This window comes from Cibotium barometz, chromosome 40 (genome assembly GCF_041138505.1).
Source record: "Cibotium barometz isolate CiBa-2024 chromosome 40, ASM4113850v1, whole genome shotgun sequence".
NCBI classification, from domain to species: domain Eukaryota; kingdom Viridiplantae; phylum Streptophyta; class Polypodiopsida; order Cyatheales; family Cibotiaceae; genus Cibotium; species Cibotium barometz.
In genome coordinates, this window is record NC_141085.1 from 9,312,896 (window position 1) to 9,328,310 (window position 15,415).

At 40.0% G+C, this 15,415-nt stretch overlaps 1 pseudogene across 1 annotated transcript; it reads left to right on the forward strand.

Annotated features, from left to right (window-relative positions):
* The first annotated feature begins 7,855 nt into the window (after nucleotides 1–7,855).
* LOC147615169 (cytochrome P450 709B2-like) lies at nucleotides 7,856–10,881 on the forward strand (annotated as a pseudogene). The gene is made up of 5 exons (XR_015262759.1): nucleotides 7,856–8,286; nucleotides 8,481–8,685; nucleotides 8,812–9,059; nucleotides 9,760–10,147; nucleotides 10,236–10,881. The product of XR_015262759.1 is annotated as a cytochrome P450 709B2-like (transcript).
* The last annotated feature ends 4,534 nt before the right edge of the window (nucleotides 10,882–15,415 follow it).

Sequence of the window (15,415 nt, forward strand, 5' to 3'; positions counted from 1 at the left end):
TCCGCATTCCAATAAAGACTCCTTAGTATGGATTCCAAGAAGAGCAGAAACCCCAAAGGAATCCAAGGCTAGATGGTATCACCAAAGTTGTCAGCTCAATGGAGGAATGGAAAGTCAGTTATTTCCACAAACACGTGCATAATCTCCACAAATTGGTACCTAATCTTACACACACACACACACACACACACACACACTTAACATAAAACCACATTAGCAATCCAAAGCAAGATTAGTGAAAAATCAAAATATTTGGCAATGCAAAACACAAATTAGTCAAAACCACTTAATCTTGGAGCTATGCTCAGCTATGGGGAGCTATGCTCTACCCAAAATTGGGGTTTGTTTTTTTATGGTTTTTTCCTATTTTTTTATTCACACACACACACACAACATTCACTCTCTACCTTACCTTATCCAATGGTTTTGCAACCAATGGAGAAAGTTAAGACTAGAATGTTTTCTTCAACCCAATAGCAAAGGTCTCTATCCCTGCAATGGCACCAATGGAAAGGGTTAAGTCAACACCTAGCCTTGCCATGTAGAGATAGTGATAACAAACCACAACTTTAGTTGTATGAGACCAAGAGAATAGAAAAAGTTAACTTGGCTAGTGAATGGTGGCACATTCCATTGATTGGAATGGGGCAAAGAAGAAAGCATTCATAAGAATGGGCTTTTACTTGCAATGGAATGAAGGTAGAAAGCTATGGATTAGTTGTTCCTTCTTCCTATCACAATCTAACTTTGATTCAACCACACTTTTTCAAGCAAGCACACACCTCGCACACACATGCCCTTATCTTATTCGACTATGGAAAAATCCAAGTACACAAACACTCAACTAGCAAGCATTCACTCACAAGCAAAGAGAGCAAGCATACATTAAATAAGAAGCATACAAAGCATACAAACTTGAAAGAACATACATTCAATCATGCAAGTAAGCACACGCCATTATCCTACTTAGATACGGAGTTTCCAAGCATATACACACTCAACTAGCAAGCAAAGAAGCTTACAAGCAAAGAGAGCATGCACAAACTAAGCAAGAAGCATGGAAAGAATGCAAGAAACATGAGGAATCATTGAATAGAGAAGATTGGAAATAGATTAGAGCAATGGAGCTCAAAGAAACCTTCACTTAGTAGCAAGCTCACTTGAGAGATGGAGAGTTATTAAGAGACTACATTGTAAAATGCACCAAAAATCCCTTGCCTCATCTCAAAAAGTATCTTTTATACCTAGGGTTGAGGCTTCACTTATCCACCCTATGGGCACCCAAAACTCTAGAAAGTTCACTAATTCCACTGCTACAGCTCCTCTATGGTTTTAGGTGACTTCAGATACAACTTGGAACTCTCCAGGAACCATAAAAAAGTTCAAAATTATACATTGGGCCATATAATTACACGGTCTATTGCCAAAAAAGGGAAAATAACAAAAAAAAAACTGAGAAAAATTTGATTGAAGTCATGGGTGGGTTACAACTAACAATGTAGTGAATATCTAACCATTTGTTGCACAAGAAAATAAGGCATTCAGCCACTTGATCATGAAGGATTATGTCTAATGATTCACATTTATCATGCAAACTTAACTTACGTCTTGATCTAGGTGGAGTAAAATTGGGCTTACAATTTTCCATGTTGAACCTTTCAAGAAATGATTGAATGTCCTTTGCTTGTTTAATGACAATTTCATCATCATGTTGTTCAAACTCCATGCTTGAAAAGTACTATAAGAGTTCAAGATTTGACATACGAAATAAAGAGTTCAGTTCTTCAGCCTTGTGTACTTTGAAAGTGTTAACCTTGTCTTTGTCTATGATGCTAGTGGGAAACATGTATTCAAGATAAAGAATGACAATGAGAAAATCATCCCCACTCCTTCGAATAGGTTCTTGAAGCCTTTGCTCCTTGAGGAGGGTCTTCGGGAGCCTCCATATTCAAGGGTTCTACTTCAATAAGGATATGGGCTCGTGATGGCCCTACTCTAATGAACCTATCCTTGAGCTTTGTGAAGATATCATATCTTTCCTCAGGAGTGAACTCTGATAGCAACTTGCCGAGCTTCTCTAATTATTCTTTGAGGATCCCCTTCTTATTAGTCTTGTCATTTCTTATTTCTCTGCAAATGTAAGGAGAAAAATCACTAGCTACCTGCTTCTGCGGATGGTCTATAGTAGCCATTGTAAATGCCCTTTGCTTCTAAGATTTATGGCATTGTGTATTTATGAGGGTAACTTAGTTTAACATGTTTCAAGTAAACACCTCCAGTGCTCTCCACATTTTTTGGTGCTTTAGCTAGTCAAATGTTTCAAGTAAACACCTCCAGTGCTCTCCACATTTTTTGGTGCTTTAGCTAGTCAAATGTAGGCTTTGGCTCTGTTGCCAAGAGCATACATTCACCATTTCCTTGGGCACTCTCTTCTCTACTAACACCTTTGGATGAGGAGCCAGGTTCAAAGCATCCCTTACTAGATCAAGATCCAATCTAAATTGTATAGGCTGGCCATCCACTTTTGTGACTGTTGTGGTCTTTGATTTTGCATCATAATTGTGGACTAGCTCATAAGTGACCTTCAAGAAGCTGAATTTGCATGGCTACTTTGACCTACGAGCTTGGGGCCCAAATTATCAAAGTCCAATCTCTTCCTATGATTATATGCCTCCCCTAGATTGATTATATAAAACTTGCAACATATATGAGCATCCATGATTCCGATGTGTATATTCAATATTCCTTGGCATGAGGTAGATGACTATGCAAAACTCTCAAGAGAGGTGTCTGTGTTTATTAAAGAGGGTTTATCCATATATTGCCATAGCTCATACGAGATTACATTAAAAGGCTGTGAGTGCAAAATGACATATTGTACCAAGCTCTGCGAGAAAGTTAATAGAAATCTGCAATAGCTTAACATAATCTTCCTCTTCTTCATCCTTTGAGTTCACCTAAATGCTAAAAATCTTTGTAAGTCTTTGTTGCTTGAGTTTTTCTCTTTGTTCTCTTGCTTCCTCTTGAGCTTGCATCTTCATTTGTTGTTTTGCTTCTTTCCTGGACTTGGCAGCATGCATTCTTGACAACATCTCATCAAATAAAGGTGTGAGGTACTTTTTCAATCTACTTCTATTGATGAAATGAGTCCAGACCTCACTGTCCAAACTCTCTAAGTATATTGCTCCACTCAGTGACATCTCATTCACTATGAATGGTCCCATTTCCCTCTTTTTAAGCTTCCTTTTGTGCTTCTTAAGAGAATAGAGGAGAACTAGATCACCCTCTTGAAATCTTTTTGGTCTTTACCTTCATATCATGCCATCTTTTCCGTCGTTTCTTTTCAACATACATTCTCGCTATTGCAAATAATCTATCCTCACTCAATTTCTCAAACTCCACTAGTCTTTTAGAGAGTTCATGGCCTCTCCATTCTAGTTCATTGCCTAGTCTCAAAGTAGGCACCAATAATTCCAATGGTAAGATAGCATCTAAACCAAAGACTAGGTTAAAACAAGTTGTCCTTGTTAATGTCTTATATGCCATCCTATAAGCCCATTAATTGAATGTAGCTTTTCTTCCCAATCTATTCTAGATTCTCCAACAATCTTTATGAGAATTGTAGACAACATCTTATTTGTACTGTCTGCTTGTCCGATGGCTTGAGGATGATAAGGTGATGACTTGCTATGAATTATCACGAATTCAATAGTCAAAAACTCAATGACTTCATTCAAAAAATGTCTCACTCACCAACTTAATAGGACACCTATATCTTGTAAAGATGTTCTCAAACAAGAATTTCGTTGTTGTCTTTGCATCATTCTTCCACGTGGATTTGGCTTCAACCCATTTGGTCAAATAATCAATAGCAATAATAATATACTATGAATGGGTGAGTTTAGTAGGGGGTTTAATAGGTCCAACAAAGCCATTTTTCCACTTTGCAAAGCTCTTGTAGCCATCATAGGTCTCAAAGGCATGCGGTCCTAATTGGTTGGTACTTTAGTTCTCTGGCAATTCTTACAGCGTTGTCTAGCAAACTCATTTGCATCCAAGAATAGGCCTATTCTGGTATTTTGTGAGTCTATATCTCCTGGACAGCTTTGGGATAAATTCTCTATCAAACTTTCAAATGATTTTTTTCATGGCCTGCAAAGAAGGTGTGTGGACGTTGGTGTTTATCATTCTATAGCTAACAATCAAGCTCTGTTACGCATGCAAGACCTCTTACAACAATATGAAAAACGTCTACATGATTTTGAAGGGTTGCCTTTTCCTGATAGATCAAGTGTTGCTACAATCAACAATGGCTTGTTGATATAGGAGATGATGTTTGATTCTGTTCAATAGGCTGATTTGGATCTTTGAATGGAAAGGAGTCTTAATAGTTGTCAATCAAGAGCATTTCACACCATCCTTGAGACTGTTTATTTGAACAATGGTGGTGTTTTTTTCCTTGATGGACCAAGTGGATCAGGCAAAACAAATCTTTATAGTGCCTTGGTATTCGGATTACGTGGTATTTTTTGGAATAGCTGCATTGTTACTTTCAAATGGACGTACCGCACACTCACGTTTTAAAATCCCATTGGTTCTCAATGCTTCTAGCACATGTAGTATTAAAGTTAATAGCCCATTGGTCGAGGTGTTGAAGCTTGCAAGATTGATCATTTGGGAATGAGGCTCCAATAATGCATCAGTATGTATATGAAGCATTAGACATGACATTAAAAGACATTATGCAAAGTTATAGAGTGCTCGGTGGGAAAATTATGCATTTTGATGTGGTGACTTTAGGTAAATCTTACCTGTTATCACGTGAAGATACTGCTGATGTAATGTTGTGCCGATCATATATTTGGAGATATGTGAATGTTTTAAAAACATATGGCTCATTCAGAGTGGTTGTGATGGTACAAAACAAGAATTTGTGAAATCAACTTTACAAATTGGAGATGGCTCTATAAACCATCCAAAGAATTAAGGTAGAGTGATAATTCCATTACGAATGTTGATCCATGGGAACTCCCTGCTAAGTTTAGTAGAATGGGTGTACAAAGATCTTCAAAGAGTGGAGGATTATGCATGCTTCTTTAAAGACCATGCTATTCTTGCACCATGAAATTAGGTCGATGAGATCAATGAACTAACCTTGAGTGCATTAATACTTGGTCTTGAAAGAGATTACCTCAGTGTAGATTCGGTTGTTTCTTCTGCACATGACAGAATATTGTATAAAATTGAGAACTTGAATATTTTGAACTTAGGTGGTGGTTACCCTCCTCACCGCTTGCTTCTAAAGATGAATGCTCCTATAATTCTGCTCTACAATTTGGACCCTCGACAGGGACTTTGTAATGTTACCAGATTGATACACAAGCAATTTCTCTCAAAGGTGATAGAAGTAGAAATTATTACAGGTACAAACATTAGAGACATGGTCTTTATTCCTAGGATAATATTCATACCATTTATGCTTCAATTGCCTTTTGACATAAGAAGGAGGCAATTGCCTGTGAGGCTAGCTTTTGATATGTCAATTGCCTTTTGACATAAGAAGGAGGCAATTTCCTATGAGGCTAGCTTTTGATATGTCAATAAATAAGTCCCAAGGATAAACATTGAGTGTGTTGGGAATTTATTTGGCCACACAAGTATTCACACATGGACAATTGTATGTTGCTATGTCACATGTTAAATCATTAGATGCAGTGAAAGTGTGTAAAAGATGCTATGGACCATGAAAGCAGCATTGAAAGTACAAACAAAGTCTACACAACCAATGTCATCTACAAAGAGATATTGCAAATGGCATCCAAAAGAATGTAAATGTAATCTATACCCAAAAGGTAGAGAACGAGCTATTGATACAGTAGCCTGCAACTGCCAGAGACTACATTCATAGATATCTTTGTATCAATCAAGTAAGCATTTGAAAGGAGAACGTTTGCAAAGATGTGACATGTGCAATCTCTGTGGTCTTTGAGCAAGTGTGCATGATTTCATGATGTTGATTGATGTTTCTTTTAGAATGACAATTATTTTATTGTGATGCGAAGAGATGAAGTTAAATAGAAGTTAGATGGCAAACTTCTTTCAATTTATCTCCCACATTGGCGCTACCATTGTTGGTAATATCGAATCGATATATATATATATATATATATATATATATATATACACACACACACACACACACTTACATTGTGTGGATTAAATGATTGACATTGAGGTAAAGCCACCAAGTAGATCCACAAGTATGGAGTGCCCTAGCTCCTGCTCAAGGGTGGTTCAAATTCTTGAGATGGCTGTAGGGGCATGGTGAGTTCTACTTCGCCTTTATTACATTTGGATAAGCAAATGTTTTGCTTTTCAATTGCTTTCATTTAGAGTGGCAGCATTGATTTTTCTTTTCGTTTCGAAATACTTAACGTCCAGAGAGAGAGAGAGAGAGAGAGAGAGAGAGAGAGAGAGAGAGAGAGAGAGAGAGAGACTCCGTATAATTGTAAATATAAAATTTTTATTGAGATTTTTTTTAAAAAACAGGAAATATTTTTCTTTTTTTGAACCTAGGTTATTGCTAGGTTTGTATGGTTCAGACACTTACACTGAGAGCTTTGGGCTCCTTGGAATTCACAATCTTAGATTTCGAATGATTGCGAATCAACTTTATGTACATGTAATGTTTGTAGACTATGAAAAGTCTAATAAGTTAGATTTTTGGTGCATAGGCACTGGACAATACATAATTTTTCGATTTGCTGTCTACAAGCCTGTTCAAATGTCATTCTTCTCAAGAATTGATCCAACGAATGAGTTTTGTAAGGTTTTATCTTTGCAGTTTTTTTTAAAATTATTTCTTTCAATAGCTAATGTCATTATCTTATATATATATATTTTGGACAGATGGAGGCAAGGAGTATAGGCTTCCAAGGAGAGATAATCCAGTTGTTTGAAGATTGATTGTTTTAATGGTTTGCCACATCAATTCTGTTAGCGGTGTAAATAGAAGTAAATTGTGTGATTCCTGTTAACTTATGAGCCAATTTATGTGCAGGTCAATGATGATGGTTTTACATGGGACATTTATCTACTTTTTTGGGTCACTCTTTCTGACATTTTTGTGTGTGGATGGTAGAGGATTTATTGGCTTTGTATTGGTTTCTTGGCTAGACTCTACCTTCTGTGTTCTCCTTTCATGTACTCATAATAAGAGTGAGAAGGCACCTAATATGATACTATTTGTAACCTTCAATTTTTATTCATGCTGTGGATTGGTTTTCTCAATACCACGTATGTTAAGATTGTCACCACTACAGCAGGTTGGAATGCCATATGCATATGTATGCCAAGTTTGGCACTTTCTTCAAAGAAAAGTAAGTACTTTAAGAGCTCCTATGTGGATATCATGGTGTGTTCATATATAGGTAGCGAAGTAGAGGACCATAAATTCTAAAATGGGCTTCAATAATATACAACCTGTCTCTCCTATCCCATCCGGAGGACGAGTATGTGTTTTTATGCATGTAAGAATGTCTCTTGCGCATCAGAGACATGTCATGCCACTAGTATAATATTTTTTTAAAAAAATAACCAATCGAAGGCAGTGCTAGAAAAACTCAATTTTCAATGTATTTTTCCGGGTTGAAATTAAAAATCCCCGATCTCCATTTGACATTGCCTTTAAGTTCAGGGGACAAAAATTAATACATCTTAGTTATAATCCTCGTTTTTTAGCAATAAATTGATTCGTTAGGAAAAAAACCTTTTTTTAAAATCAAAAGTCTTCTTTCAAAACTAGAATCTTCGCTGTTAAATTCAAGGCCAACCAAAATCTCACCCGACCGGGGCCACACAGTAGACGGGATGACTCACGAGTCTTTTTGGATTCCGCTTCACAGCACCTGCTTTCCTTCCTCGCTCTTGTCTGCAAGAAGAATTGTACGAAAAAGAAGAAAGGGAAGCTTTTTGTCTGTGCTGTGGCCGTAGCTATGGCATCTCTAACCCCATCTCTGAAAGCTTTCTCTTGTTCGTTGGCACCCCTCTTGGTGATTGTGGTGGTGCTGCACAAGGTGCTCTCTGTTCTTCTGTGGAGGCCTCTGCGCATTCAGAGAGCCCTGAGAGCCCAAGGCATCAGAGGGCCTTCTTACCGTGTCCTAGTGGGGAACTTCCCGGAGCTCTCAGCCTTCAACAAGGCTGCCCGGGCCTCTCCCATGCCCCACACCACCCATCGTATCTCGCCTCGGATTTTGCCCCACTACACTGCATGGTCTGCACAGTATGGTAAGTAAAGCTTCTGTGCATTGATTTCCTGTCTGCCATTTTCTTTGGGTACAGTATTTTCCCAGTCAATTTGGTGTTTTCTCTCATATAGAGATGTAAAGATCACTGCCTTTGGTTGCAGTAAACTTTTTCCATAATTTTGGCTTTTTCTTTTCTCATATTTGGATGGAAATATCACTTCATTTTCTACACAGGCAGCCCTTTCCTGTATTGGATGGGTTACCGGCCCCGGAGCATTGCAAAGAAGTGCTATCCAACAAGTTCGGCCACTATCCAAAACCTGAAGGAATGGCTGATTTACAAGAGCTGCTTGGAAATGGGCTTGTGACTTTGGAGGGGGAAAAATGGGCCCAACACAGGAGGATAGTTAGTCCTGCATTTTTCTTGGAAAAGCTGAAGGTACATCGCAATGCGTAATTTCGCATCCTAACTTGTAGACTCAGAAGGGTGTTACACGCTACAGGAAAAAGCACAATAATTGCTCTTATACTCCAATACGGCTGACATGAGAATGATTGTTGGCAGGCAATGACTGCAACGATTGCAAACTTGGCAACCGGCATGTTGGACACTTGGCAATTACAGCTTCAAGAGGCAAGGGATCACAAGGAAATCAATGCCCATGAAGAGTTTAAAACCTTGACAGCTGACATCATTGCCCATACTGCATTTGGTAGCAGCTATGCAGAAGGGAAGCGAGTTTTTGAGTTGCAATATGAGCAACAAAAACTGTCTGGGAAGCTTGCAGGCTCGGTTTACATTCCAGGAAGCAGGTTCTTTTCAACACTTGTTGCTAAGAGTATGGTCTTGTTATCACTTGTTTGCAGATGACCTATTCATTATTTCTGTGTACAAGTTTACTGCAAGTGAGTATAGATAGTGTGCTAGAAGTCAGTAAATGATAGCATGGTCGTTTTGTTAGTTGTCAATGCTCCAGCCTCATGTTGTAGCCAGCTGGCTCATGTATCTAATGGCCTAGTTATTGAGAGTAGACATGGTTGAGCAGTGTGGATTGCCCCAGGTGCCAAGGTAGGACCCAGATGTGGGGTGGCCCAGGGTGTGAACGCACTTTATTGGGCTTTGTGCTGGCTGACCAGTGACGACCCCTACAGATGCAGATAAACTGGTGGCTGAGGGGCAGATGAGGGCATTGTACGCCAGTCCCTGCAAAGCCCAAGTCAGGGGCAGCAGGAGGCAAGTTGAGTATCAGTGGAAGGCTGTACCAACAAGCAGAAAGATCTAGCCCAGAAATAGCTGGAACTATCAAAAGGCGACTGAAATTCAGCAAGTCAACTGCATCTCTCAGGCCCCAGCTTGTTATTGTAGTCACCACGACAGTAATGACATGGTTGTGTTTAAGTTCCTGCAACCTCTTCATGCGCGACTTTTGTAGGGTATTACTTTCTGAAGGTCAACTTAAATGTGACGGGATTGTGTTGTGAGGCTTACATCAAAAATAAGGATTTCTTGCAGGCTTTTACCCACGACAACCAATCGGCTCCGATGGAGATTGACGAAGGAGATCACAACGATACTGGAAGAGATTATTCAGAAGCGGTTGGGTTCTTCCAAAGTGGGCAGAAACGACCTGTATGGAAATGATTTATTGGGACTGATGATGTCTGCCTACAGGGAGGAATTGCAAGGAAGTCAGAAGAACCTGAACATGAGTTTGCAAGAAATCATCGATGAGTGCAAAACATTCTTCTTTGCTGGTCACGAGACGACATCCTCGTTGCTTACATGGACAGTTATGCTTCTTGCTGTTCATTCTCAATGGCAAGAGCGGGCTCGGGAAGAAGTCCTCAACCTTTTTGGCACGCACCATCCAGATGGGGAAGCTTTGAACCAGATGAAAATTGTAAGCTTGAAATGTTTTCTGGGTGTGACCATATGTGTGCACGTTTGCTGTTTCTATGATATGCTAACACCTGAAACAACTATGACAGGTTGGGATGATTCTGTATGAATCATTGCGATTGTACCCTCCGGTCACAGGTGTTTTCAGAGAGGCATCAAAGGATATGAAACTTGGTGATACTTTAATACCTGGGGGTACCACCTTCTTAGTCCCCATACTTCCCTTGCATGTTGATCCTGCATTTTGGGGCCCAAACGCCCATGATTTCGATCCTCAGCGCTTCGCGGATGGTGTTTCGAAGGCTTGCAAACATCCAATGGCTTATCTACCCTTTTCAACAGGCCCTCGGAATTGTGTGGGCCAAAACTTCGCTATGATGGAGGCGAAGATCGTTCTTTGCATGGTCTTACAGCGCTTTCGGTTCCATCTTTCCCCTGGGTACAAGCATGCACCAACTGCGATGTTAACATTGCAACCTGAACACGGAATGCAGATCATTTTGGAAACCCGTTGATATGTGGTCAAGGATAACTATTCTCTCTTTAATGAACCAACTGTTCTCTCTTAATGCAGCTATATGTAGACATGAACCAAACTTCATATTGTGGGATTGGTAACTTGGCGGCGGTAGGACCTAAATGGCTCACTTGAAATCTCGATTCAATGCTTGTCCATTCGTTTTAGGGCACTAGAGTATCACTCCAAATTGTTAAAGAACTTAAAGCTTTCTACTAGCACTAGTAGACCACCTCTTGGAATGACTATTTGTGAATGGTGGGACAGTACAGGCTGCTCGAACTATTAGCCTTCCGTACCTCTGTTGTTTCGGCTGCAGATAATGCCAACTGCAAAGTACAAATGAAGAGAGAACATGACTGCACGGTTTTGTTAAGACAGCAATCTTAACCTCTATACGTCATGGAGCACAGCATCTGAGCAAGGTGGTTTTTTGAGGGGCGTCATGCCCGTTTTGGGCGTTTTGACTGTAAAATACATCCACTTATTTTGAGTGCCTATCAAAAAATTAAATAAATAGTGAACAAACGAGCATTATTTCTGTTGAGCCCATCATTTTGAAGGGTGACCTAGTTTGTCAAAAATCATCCTTGCATCCGAGGGCTGAGTAGCACTGTTAGAAAAAAAACTCCTGTAACTTGTCTTTGCCCTTCTTTGAAGACTTGCCCTTGTCCTTGGCTTTGCCTTTATCCTTTGACAGGTGGCCTTTCTTCCCACACTTGTAACACCGACTCCGAACTTTCTTCTGCATCGTCATGCGTGCCTGATTAGGTCCAATAGACGATGAAACTTTCAATTTCCCCTGTGAAACTAGGATGCATTCCTCTTCCAAGAGGAGAGTACACATATCATCAAACTCGAGGGAAGGTGTTGTGATCTGAACCCGCAAAGCTCGGGAAATCATGTCATAATCTGCAGGAAGCCTGATGAGGACGAGAGTAGCTAACTGATAAGAGGTCAGGGTGGTACCCATTGCCACTAATTGGTCATGGATTACCTTAACCTTCATCACAAACGACTGCATGGAAGTCCCTGCTGTAAACTCCAGGAAAAAGAGCTGACCCAATAGGTTGACAGAGCGCATTGTAGAGTCCCGTACATATAGATCTGTCAGCTTTCTCCAAACAGAAGCAGCACAATCCAATGTTTGCACGGCGGGGGAGACCTTTGGTGAGATGGCTCGTACAAGTGCAAAGTGAGCTTTTGAGTCTTGATTCTCCCAAGCTGAAAGTTCTACGAGAAAGGCATCCTCCTGGTCCTGAGTCCATTTCCTAAGCTTCCAGTGATCATAGTTTGAACCACTGAGCTTGTCCTCCTTGTTCGTGCAGGGGGGACCCATGTCTGCCTCAAAGAAGCTATGTCTCAAACAACCTCTGTAGCTAAGCAATCCACGTGCTCTCTCAAGCACCTTTCCACAGGATCTAACTAGGGACTAGTAGCCCCCTCTGAAGATGCAGGCTGGACAGTAGCAAAAGAAACCCAAAAACACACCATTGGGAACCTCCTACCGGAAGGGGGAGGGGATCTTGGAGGGAGAAGAGCTGATGTGCCACTTGTCAGGCAAAATTATCCTTCAAGAACCTGCTACAAAACTGATGCCCTTACTGAATTTGTAGTGAGAACTCCTCCACTTGCCTCTGTAGAAGAAAACGCAGCCTGGGGGTTGGCCGACAGCAGTAGGAGGGCTTGTAGATCAAAAAACGCAGCTAATGAAGAAAACGCAGCCACTGATGAAGTATCTACAGCCAGGATAATCTAGGGAAGCAACAAAAGCAAGGAATAGTTGAAGAAGGAGAGAGACAGAGAGCAGATTTTTGTGCAACAGCCGGAGCCTAAGCGTATGATACCATGAAAGAATGTGCACAAGCGGAAGCAAATAAACATGAGAGAGAGAAAGATTGCAAGCAAGAACAAGAGCTTTATTAGCTTGAGGTTATAAAGTACAAGAGCCAGTAAATAGGGCAATGTAAGATGATTGAACTGTGAACACATCACATCTAATAACCTCGAACAACCGAACATGGAACACATCCTGTCCATAGTCTCTGCTGACCAATAGTTCTGGAACTCATCTGAACCATGAAGGAAACTTGGTTGATCCTGGAACTCATCCGGACCATCAAGTGAACTTGCTTGTCTTTATACTTGGAACTCCGACACATGGGTCCCGTGCTCCAGATTTAATATAAGAGAGCTTTTGAAAGTCCCCTCTCCCGTCCACAAGCCGTTTCTGGAAGACAGCATGCGGGGGGATGCCCTTAGGATCAAAGCAGGACACCAGTCATGTTCTCTCCAGTCTGTAAGGCCTTGGGAGAGCTGGGGTTATCACTAGATGAGTCTGTGTTAGTGTCCTGTAACTTGTCTTTGCCCTTCTTTGAAGACTTGCCCTTGTCCTTGGCTTTGCCTTTATCCTTTGACTGACAATCCTTTGACAGGTGGCCTTTCTTCCCACACTTGTAACTGTCATGAGAATATATTTTAAGTCCTCTAGAAAAATATTTTTTATCCCCTCTTGAGTAATTTGGGGACGCCTAGATTACTCTTGCGTCATGCCGGCTAGGTTAATATCGTGGGTGACACCACTATAAATATTAATACGTGCGGTATATGACGTATGTTTGAGGCCACCTATGATTATTTCAGTTAGGTTTGTATGGCAGGGTGATTCCTGGGGTACTTACGCCTGGTAGTCATGAGTTGGTGATGATTTGTGCCTGTTTAATATTTGTGGGATTAATTTAATAATTAATTGGGCTTATATTTTCAGGTGATGAAGACTATGGGAATTGAAGAGTTTACTTTGGAAGAAATGTCTTGGTTCATCACATTTCATTTTTGGCAAGCATAGTAGTTTGCAACCTTAGCAAATGATTTTTCCATTTTGAACTTTAGGAAAGATATATTTATTATGTGGAATTTATTAAAGCCTATGGCTTTATCCTAGTCCCAATATTTGACACTCTATTTTTGTTAAAGAAGAGTGCCGTGCTCTTTAAAAAGCACATCTTGTATATTTTGGGGGCTATGGCCTAATTTTGGTGAAAAGAAAGCTAATAAAGAAATACTCTTGTGTGGGGAGAGGCCACGCACAAGAGGGGGGAAGATTGCACCCAATATGGTCTATTGAGCTAAGTATTTTAATTTTGTTAAGTGTTTAAATTTCAATTGATTTGATTTAGTTGAAGCTTGCAAAGCAATGGTTTTTATGGTTGAATCAATTCTTGTGAATTCTCTACTCTTCCACAATCAATCCTAGAATAAGATTCCGGTTGCAGTGGTATCAGAGCTTGGGCTAGGAGATTTGTGGAGAAGGTAGGAAAGGGCTTCAACTTCTCAAAAATCAAGAAAGTGCAAGAATTTATCCAGTGGGACAGAAGGGTGTTTTGTAGGTCTTTACCCAAAGGTCAAAGATTCAAAACTAGATCTACTCTCAAACCCTTCACCACCCTGCAAAACCATCCCTCTCTATCAAAAAGTGGTTTTTTCAAATACTCAGTGAAATCAAAATCTGACCGTATGGATGAAATCCTCATAGCCAAAAACCTCACGGGATTCTCTCAGCAATAAGAAAGCTTCAAGCATGAGTAAATCTATGGACGAAGTAGGTAAATCTGTGTAAAAGCCATCAAAAAAATCACCAAAAGAAACTCATGGAGAAGGCGCACGGCGGCAGCCTGCCGGCGCAAAACGGCGTGTGGGAGAGAATTAAAAAAAAACCCACAAGCCTAATCAAGCTTAATCTTTGTTTACTCTAATCTTACTTTTTCCAATTCCCATACAAGTCACATCACTTTTTTTTTGAGCCTTTACTTCTCCTATTTTCAAATTTGAAGAGAAATACAAAAGGTTTCCAAATCTGAAATTTCTGGGTGCAGAAAAGTGATTTACAGGTTTTAAAAGGCTTAAAAATTGCCTAGAAAAGGCCAAAAAATTTCGAAATCGCTTCTGAAAAATTCTAAAAAATTTCAAAAAATATTGCAGAGATTGGGCAAGGTTTATAGGACTGTTTCAGCAGGTTTCAAAGTGCAGAAAAATTATTTCATCAACAATTCGACTAGCCCAAGTCTCTTGAATCACGCGGAATCGTTCGGGATTTGTTTGAAGCGACGAGAATTCAATTCAGCCATTGAACAGCGTCTTTGTTCAGCTTCAACCAAGATCAAATTATGGGAGAAAAACAAGATAAGTACTTACTTTTGCTTTATTTATTTACATCAAATAAAGTAAAATTTTATTTATCTACATCATTTGCACAAGCACTATGGTAGATTTGCCTATCTCGCCATCAATTCAAGAGCAACTCCTTTCTTTACAACATCAAATTGTAGAAGAAAGAGAGAAGCGTATTGAATTGGAGAGAGAGCTCACGAGTCGTAGACGCAAGCGTGACTCTTCGCTATCTTTTGATGACGAAGATGACACTATTCAAAGGGCTGTAAATGCTACATTGCAAGCACAAAGGTCACAAAAAGAATCCAAGATTAGTCGGAAAGCTTTCACATTTCAAAATTATGATGGAAAGAAGGATGCTAGGGTCATTTTAGCTTGGCTTAGTCAACTAGATGACTATTTTTCTGGAGAAAAATTTTCAGAGAGTGATAAGATTAAATGTGCAGTCAATCATTTGGTAGACAGTGCAGCTTTATGGTGGAGTGTAATAAAGCAAGGTCGTGACAAGCCAGATTCTTGGAAAAGATTTCAACGGGGCTGGTTAAAAAGCCTTTTTACCCTCACAATTCAAGTCCAAAGTTA